Source organism: Equus caballus, chromosome 10 (assembly GCF_041296265.1).
Source record: "Equus caballus isolate H_3958 breed thoroughbred chromosome 10, TB-T2T, whole genome shotgun sequence".
In the NCBI taxonomy this organism is placed as follows: Eukaryota; Metazoa; Chordata; class Mammalia; order Perissodactyla; family Equidae; genus Equus; species Equus caballus.
This window is the reverse complement of record NC_091693.1, coordinates 17,245,599-17,254,945: the sequence shown is the minus strand read 5'-3', so window position 1 is coordinate 17,254,945 and position 9,347 is coordinate 17,245,599.

Genomic DNA, 9,347 nt, shown 5'->3' with positions numbered 1-9,347 from the left:
AGAAATACTTTGGCCTGACTAGATAGACACATTGCAAACCTGCCGCCAGCGGGATCAGGACCCTGGGCCCCCCTTTTGCTGGGGTCGGAGGCCCCACCAGAGCAAAAAGCAAATGGAGGTTGTGCCTCTCGCAGGCAGCACCTCTCAGGAGGCCATCACCCACGGAGGTCTAGGAAATGAAGTTGCCAGGCTTCCAGCCCTGCTGTACAGAGGAGGATGCTGAGGGATGGGGATGGGGCAGAGAGCCGACACATGAACTGCCACCAGTCCAGAGGAGTGGAAACGCTGGTCGACAACGCGGGCGAGACCATGTTGACCTGTGACACCAGAACGAATAGATTTTAGGGCCCACTCCCTCCCCTTGGAGGGACTCTCCCATCTCTTCCCGTTCTCTTATTGGGCCTTATTTTCTTCCCTTGAGGGTTCTCTTGTCTTCTGAACCTTGATGTCACGTGGTCTTGGCATGGCTCTGGGGACAGATAGGTTTGCATGAGGACACAGTCAGGTGGATCCTACTTCTAAAATCAATCCCAAATCTGAACTCATCTCCCTTTGCTCCCACCCTCATCCGGGCCTCCATGATCTCTGTCACGCTTGAGAAAACAACCTTCTGACCTGGAGCCCCACGGCCACTCGCTCTCCCGGAATCCACCCCCCGCCCCCAGCCAAAGTGATCTTTCTGAAGAAAATCCAAATCAGGCTATCCTGCTGATGACCCTCCAGTGGCTCCCCATTTTGCACGGAATAGAGAGAAATCTCAAGAGCTTGGTCTCACATGGGCTCCGTCACAGGCCTCCCTGGAGTCTTGCTCACTGAGGGTCGCCCTCCTCCAGCCTCTCTGAGATCCTCCAGTCCTACAGGTCTATCCCCTCTAAAGCCTTCTTAATCTTCTCTTCTCCTGGCCTGGACCTCTCGTCTTGTCACCACTCCTCCCTCAGAGGGCCACCTCCTTCTCCTCCTCCTCTTAGCTGGTGTCACCAACTCAGGAGACCTCTGGGACCCTGTTCCCAGGAGGAGTAGGTCTCTCCCCAAAGGCACTTCCGCAACATTGCCTCGTGGGACTTTCTTTCTTTTTTTTTTTTTTGAGGAAGATTAGCCATCAGCTAACTACTGCCAGTCCTCCTCTTTTTGCTGAGGAAGCCTGGCCCTGAGCTAACATCAGTGCCCATTTTCCTCTACTTTACATGTGGGACGCCTACCACAGCATGGCTTGCCAAGCGGCGCCATGTCTGCACCCGGGATCCGAACTGGCGAACCCCGGGCTGCCGAGAAGCAGAACATGCGAACTTAACCACTGCGCCACCGGTCCGGTCCCTAGTGGGACTTTCTTCACAGCACGTCTCTGCTCCATGGAATGACTGTGTTTCCAGTTGCTTATTTTGTGTCCACTTATCCCAGTGGAACGGATGCCCCGGTTGAGCCCAGACTCTGTCTGGTGATGGATGGGTTTCCGGGGTCCGTGGGAGGGTAGACAGAAGGGGCATTGCATGAACACTGGTGGAATCATAAAAGGGATCTCTTCCGTTTGCAGGAGTGTGTGCACCCGCCACTGCCAGGTTTCCTGTCACGTCAGTGGCAGTGTCGATGTCCTCAGGGTCCAGGACTAGTCGTGTGGGTCCGGCACCCCCGGGGCCCTCAATAAGAGAAGCAGGGCCAGGCCAGCATGGGAGTCCCTGCCTGCTGTAGCTGTCTCCCTGGGGGGTCTTGGATATGAACAGGAGGAAGAGCTCAGAGCAGATAAGCAACTGAATGCTCGTGTGTCCTGTGCAGGTTTTTAGAGCCCCCGATCCTGAGCATTCTGGAGTTTATTCCCTGAGTTTGCAGACGCCTTGGTGTTGTAAATAAACCAGGATGCCTGCTGTCTGACTGTGCACTGAGTGAACCCGAGAAACTCTCTGCAGGGCCACCGAGAGGGTGCCTGGGAGGTCCTGAGGACCCCACCCTTCATCCCACTGGGTCCCTGCATTACCTGAACCACCCACCTTCAATCTGCATGCCAGCTCAGGCAGTCTGGGCTGGGAGCATCCCAGCCTGTTGCTCTGAGGCTGGAACGCTGGGCGTGCAGCTTCTGCATTGCCACCTCCTCCCCCGTTGCCCCCGTTGCCTCGCAGACATTCTTCCTCCTGCTGGAAGTCATGGTAACCTGCTAGGATCTTCTCAAATTCTCGTCGTGCTCCACCACTCCTGGTCATCACAACGTCTCTGTCACCCAGCAAGGGACCTGTGATTTTTACATGCTCCATACATGTTTGTTGTCATACGCAGAGCCTATGAATGGATGTAGGGACAATATCAGGTTGTGGGGCTCAGCTCTGTGAACTTAGAAATCCTCGGAAGCAGGTGAGGGTAAAACAGTGCCACTCTTCCCCCACAGGTGTTTTTTTTCCTCAGAAGATGTAGTTATGTTTTCGTACAAGTGTATTATTTATGTTAATATGTAATGGATTTATCATTGTTACATTTAGGAGAATTAATAAACATTTGTTTCAAATTTCTCAGTTTAAATTTTATTATGGTAAATATAAGATGAATAAATATATAAATAAAATATTTCTATCAATATAAATAAATGCAACATAAAAGTGATCCGTATAAAACAAAAGCTCTTTGTTGTCCTCAATAATTTTTTTATACATGCAATTTTATTTATTTATTTAATTTTTGAGGAAGATTAGGCCTGAGCCAACTGCTGCCAATCCTCCTCTTTTTGCTGAGGAAGGCTGGCCCTGAGCTAACATCTGTGCCCATCTTCCTCTGCTTTCTATGTGGGACGCCTGCCATAGCATGGCTTGCCAAGTGGTGCCACGTCCGCACCCGGCATCCGAATGAGTGAACCCCGGGCTGCCGAAGTGGAACGTGTGCACCAGCGGGCCGGCCCCTCAATAATTTTTAAGAGTATAAAGGGGTCCTGAATATACATGTGTTCAAATCTCCTTCTCCTTTCTCTCACAAAGACACCAGTCCCTGGGTTTAGGGCTATCCTAAATCCAGAATGATTTCCTCTTGAGATCCGTCGCTAACTATATCTTCAAAGACCTTTTTTCCAAACAAGATCCCATTCTGAGGTTCTAGGTGAGATGATTTTGGGGGAACAGTGTTCAACCCACTACACCCCAAGGTTAAAGACAGTCTAGGGGCTGGCCCCGTGGCCGTGTGGTTTAGTTCTCGCGTTCCACTTTGGTGGCCTGGGGTTCACAGGTTCAGATCCCAGGCACGGACCTGCATACCACTCATCAGGCCATGCTGTGGCGGTGTCCCACATAGAAGAAGTAGAGTGACCTACGACCAGGATATATAACTATGTACTGGGGCTTGGGGAGAAAAAAAAGAGGAAGATTGACAATAGATGTTAGCTCAGATACATATGTATGTATATAGATAAACACACTCTAACCATGAAATCTGTTCTCATTCTTTCCTATGGAATGGGGCCTGCCCTGTTTATGCAATGTTCCTTGTGAAATAGGAGGACATGAAGCTTTGGGGTTTTTTGAGTGACTCACTTCTTTGTGAGTAAACATATGGAAGCCTTTCATTTAGGTATAAAAGGATGCTGATCTGAGCATTCCTCAGCCAGACTCCCAAGAAATCCAAGCCCTGCACAAACCCTGCTTCCAGCTCCATGGCCAGAGTCCTGCTCCTCCTTGGTATGGCGGTCCCAGCTCCAACATAACCCATCTCAGGCCCAGCCCCTACCCACCCCTACCCATCTCTAACTCATCTCAACTCCACTCCCATCCCCCCCCCCACCAACCCGGATCCACCCATCCTCCCAACTCCATCCCCAACCCCCAGCCTAACCCCATTGCCAACCCAACCGCATCTCCAGCCCCTCCCCCATCTGAGCATCCTGTCCGTCTCTTTCTCCTCCATCCTCAGCCCGTCACCACCACTAACCCTGTTCTCAGACCCTATCTGTCCTCAACATGCCCTTCCTCCATCCTCACTCTGCCCCGGACTTCAGGTCCTTGCTCTTTTCTCTCTCCTAATAGGCTTCTGCCTCCTGTTTCCCCCATTCTCCGAGAGAATTCAGGTCTACTCCAAGGGCCAGGAGGAGCCGGGTAAGGAGCTGGTGGTTTTCAGGGGGTGACGGACGATGGACAACAATGAGCTGAGTGGAGATCCTGGGGCAGTGGGCACTGAGTGAGGGATTTTCATAATCCGTTTACTGTGACTTGATGGGGGAAGAGATTTTGCTCTTTTCCCACTGTTTCTCTAGGTTCTAGGCACTTGATACATGTCTGCTGGATTGTTTAGTGTATAAAACCCCTCCTTCTCCACGGCCACCTTCCTTTTGGCCTCTAGTTTCTCTCCCTGCGCTTCTCCATCAGAGCTGCCGCTGGTCCTCCTGATAATCCTCTTCTCTCTCCTTTCCGAGCTCCGTCTCCCACTTTCCTCACCTGACAGAGGTGTTCTCCAGGTTCCGTCCTTGACCCCCTGATACTATTTTCTACCTTTTTCCCTAGATGAACTCATCTGCCTCCATGGCTTTTGTAAGCACCATCCTAAAATTGTTAAAAAGTATAGTTCTCATATAAGTAAATCATGGGTGCCTTTCAAATTTTATTGAACTTGTCCGTGAAGGACCCAGAAGGATGACGAGCTCATTCAGAAGGGATCTGAGAGACTGAGTTATAGAGCCAATGGGAAATGATGGTGACATAGATCGCTAAGTAAGATACAGAAGTAGTTAGTGTCCTACAGGGCAAGCCAACTCACACTATGGGGTTCTTCCTATTAGACAAGAAAAAATTTTTAAACTTTCTTATTGTTCTACAGCTTAAACCCACTTTACAGAATTAGCAAACATCTGGACTTGTATCACTTGTGAACAGTAAGTTAAAAAAAGCTCTATTTCCGGAGAGATCCTCAAAAAGGCACATTATAAATTCTCTAGCTTGACGCTGAAAATCATCCTTTAATCTTATTTTTAAGGTTCTGGTTCATTTCCCTGCACAGAGCCCCTGAGATCATGCTCTCTTTAAAGGTAATTGCTGATAAAATCGATTGACTTTAAGTTAAGGAGATTTTCTTAGATAATCTGGAAAGGCCCTAGGAGAAGCAGTGGGGGTCTAGCGGTTAAGATTTGGTGCCCTCACCACCGTGGCCTGGGCTCATTTCCCGGTCAGGGGACCACACCACCCCTCTCTCCGTCAGTTGTCACACTGTGGCAGCCGCGTGTTGCTGTGATGCTGGAAGCTATGCCACCAGGATTTCAAATATCAGCAGGGTCCCCCATGGTGACAGGTTTCAGGGGAGCTTCCAGACTAAGGCAGACCAGGAACAGGGAGCTGGCCACCCACTTCCGAAAAAATTGGCCATGAAAACCCTGTGAACAGCAGCGGAGCACTGTCTGATGGAGGCCGGAAGGGGAGAGGATGGCTCAGAAAGACCAGGCAGGGTTCTGCTCTGCTGTCTAGAGCGTCGCTAGGAGTCAGAATCAATTTGATGGCACTAGCAACAGAAAAGAAGCAGAACTGAGATTTCCCTGAGGAAGAAATTTTGTCTTTGAAGGTACAACATCAGCTCCTGCCTGAGGGTTTCCATCCTGCCCTGTGGATTTGGGACTCATCTGGCCAGCCCCCAAAAGGGCGTAAGCCAATTCTTTGCAATACATACATACACACACATGTACATGTATGTGCACACGTACATACATATATGTTTGTGTACACGTGCACGAGTGTGTGTGTAAATATCCTGCTGGCTCTGTGTCCCTGGAGGAACCCTGACTGCTATCTGGGTCTCTCTCCTGGTTGTCCGGTTTCCTTGACTGAAGCCTCGTCTATACTCTGCTCAACCAAAACTGAAACCAGCTCACTGGTCTCCTAGGAAACCAGAGTGTTGTGATAACGACTTTTCCCAGGAAGAGGGGAAGCTCCATATATGCAGGATCAGAAAAGGGATTTCATTTTGTCACACAATTATTTTCCCACGTACTCTTGAGTGTCTGTGTCTTTAAAAATTGGACACCGAGAATTACTAACTCGTGTTCATCCAATACTTCATTTATTCCACAAACTGTTGAACACCCAGCACAAGCAGGTCCTCAAGGTACTGTGTCCAAGGACACAGAGATAACATTATGACCTGTCCCTGCCCCACAGACGTCACAGTCCAGTGAGGGGAGGAGGGCACTGAACAAGTGTATGGGCGTCTACCGCCACGTAACAAATCACCCCAGAGCTTAGCGACTTAGAACAACCGGCATGTGTCACCTCTCTGTTTCCAGTGGTCGGGAATCCGGGGGTCCCAGCGGGTGCCCGTGGCCCTGGGTGGGAAGTGGGTGGCCTGCAATCAAGGGGCTGCTGGGACTGTCGTCAGCTCAAGGTGGAAGATGCACTTGCAAACTCACTCAGGTGGCATCGGGCGGGACCAGGGGCTGGCTGGCTGCGGGTGGGAGGGGTCAGTCCTGGCCTCGTGGGCCTCTCCATAGGGCAGCTCACAACATGGCAGCCGGCCCCACAGAGCCAGTGAGAGAGGGAGGCAGAGAGGGAGTGAGGGAGGGAGGGAGGGCTGGTGAGACAGAAACCAGGGTGTTTTTGTAACCTCATCCCTTGTTAGAAGTAGTCACTACGTCCTGGTTTTAGAGTAAATTCGGATTCCTGTTCTCTAACTTGTGCCCTCAGATATCCCCAAGGATCTCTCCAGTGGGCCTGGGAGAGGCCATCATGATCTCTTGGGAGAGGCCTGGGAGGTCCTGAGGACCCCACCCTTCATCCCGCTGGGTCCCTGCAATAACTGAACCACCCACCCTCAATAAGCATGCCAGCTCATGCAGCCTGGGCTGGGAGCGCCTCACCCTGTTGCTCTGAGGCCGATAACGCTGGGTGTGCAGTTTCTGCTTGCCGCCTCCTCCCCCGTTGCCTCACAGACATTCTTCCCTCCTGATGGGAGTCATAAGACACCCGGCTGTGGTCTTCTCAAATTATCATCGTGCTCCATCACTCCTGGTCATCACGATGTCTCCATCGCCCAACAAAGGACCTGTGATTCCTACACGCTGCGTGAATGTTTGTCACACGCACCACCGAGCACATGAATGGGTGCGGGGACAACGTCAGGTCGTGGGGCTCAGCTCTGTGAACTCAGAAATCCCCAGAAGCAGGTGAGGGCTTCTCTCCAGAGAAGCCTCAGAATTGCAAAGCTGGAAGAAATCTTCCAATTCTCCTCCTGTGGATGTCACCTCTTCCCGGTGACACTGTTGTCAATGGACAGCGGTCTCCCAGGATCCCCCCAGCTAACTCCTGTGTCGTCCTCAACTCCATCCCCAGTATCAGCCCTGACTCTCTTTGAGATTAACAAAACTACATCAAGCACATGTCTTTTTATTTCTTCATTAAATATTACTAAAGCCATATACACTTATTGTAAAAATTCAGCTAATACAGAATAGAGAAGGAGAATTTCTTTGTCTTCTGGAAACCTCCGTCTTTGCTCTTCAGGCCCTCGATGGATCCAGTAAGGTCCACCCACACGGTGGAGGCTGATCTGCTTTACTCAAGGTCAACTGATCTCAGTGTCAATCACATCCGCAAAACATCTTCCCAGCAGCATCAAGCCTGGTGTTTGAGCAAATAACTGGACACCATCGCTTAGCCGAGGTGGACACACAATTAGCCATCACACCAGAGATGCAAACACCCAAAAGAAAGCAGTAGGCAACACAAGCTAATGGTTTATCAACCAGAAAAACCATCTTCGGACCAAGTTGGGTTTATGACAGGAAATGCTAGAATGGCCCAGAAAATCAGTCAACATAATTCGCCATATTAGTAAAGTCCAGGAGAAAAATCATGTTGTTCTTTCAATTGAAGCAGAAAAACACCCTCAGGGACAGATCCATGTGCATTTGCATCCATGTGGGGATGGTGTACACCGTGGAGAGGGCGTCCCAACCTACACTGGGACACTGGCCTCGTGTAAGGGACAGGAGATGTCAGAGGTGACACCTAATGGCTTAAAGACCCAAATGTGATAGACAGAACTATGAAGGGAATAGAAGGAAAAGTATACAAAATCTTTTTGCCTCTGAGATGGGAAGAACTTTTTAATCCACATCTTAAAAATATAAGCCCTAAGGCAAATGCTGATAAATCTGATTCTATCTGAGTTCAGGATTTCTGTCCAATGAACGACCCCCTGGAGAAAGCCAACAGACGTGACTGAGTGTGAGAAGTCACCACTGTCCAAGGATTGCCATGGAGGATGGTGGTTCTCAAAGTGTGCTCTGGGGAACCCCGGGGGGCGTTCTCAAGGCTTTCTGGTGAGCTGTCTGTGATGTCAAAATGATTCGTAATCATAACACGTTACTTGTCTTCTCCACTCTCCTTCTACATAAGAGGCTGAATGCAGAAGCAGATATGAGAATCTAGCTATCTCCTATGAAGCTAGCCATTTTGCAAAAATATAAAAAGATGCCACTCCTCTCTCACATATTTTCTTCTCAGAAGATGTAGTTATGTTTTTATGCAAGTATATTGTTTATGTTAATATGTAATAGATTTATCATTGTCGTATTTAGGAGAATTAATAAATAGTTTTAGATTTCTCAGTTTAATTTTTATTATAGTAAATATAAGATGCACAAATATATAAATAAAACATTTCTATCAATATTAGTATAAATAAATACAACATAAAAATAATGCATATACATAAAAGCCCTTTGGAGTACTCAATAATCTTTTTTTTTTTTTTGAGGAAGATTAGCCCTGAGCTGACTGCCACAAATCCTCCCCCCCCTTTTTTTTTTTTGCTGAGGAAGGCTGGCCCTGAGCTAACATCTGTGCCCGTCTTCCTCTACTTTATATGTGGGATGCCTGCCACAGCATGGCTTGCCAAGTGGTGCCATGTCCACACCTTGATCTGAACCGGTGAACCCTGGGCCGCCAAAGCGGAATGTGTGCACTTAACCTCTGTGCCACCGGGCCGGCCCCTTAATAATATTGAAGAGTATGAAGGGGTCCTACATATATATATATGTCCAACTCTCCTTCTCCTTTCTCTCATAAAGACACCAGCCATTGGGTTTAGTCTTACCCTAAATCGAGAATGACTTCCTCTTGAGATCCTTAAGTCGTTATATCTTCAAAAACCATATTTCCAAGCAAGATCACATTCTGAGTTTCCAGGGGAACATGAATTTTGGGGGAACACTATTCAACCCACTACGCCCCAAGGTTAAAGACAATCTAACCATGAAATCTGTTCTCACCTTTCCTGTGGAATGGGGCCTGTCCTGTTTATGCAAAACTCTGTGTCAAATATCACGGACTTCGAGCTCCTGGGTTTAATTGCAATGACGCACTTGTCTGTTGTTTTAGTTCGTGACTAAACATAACACA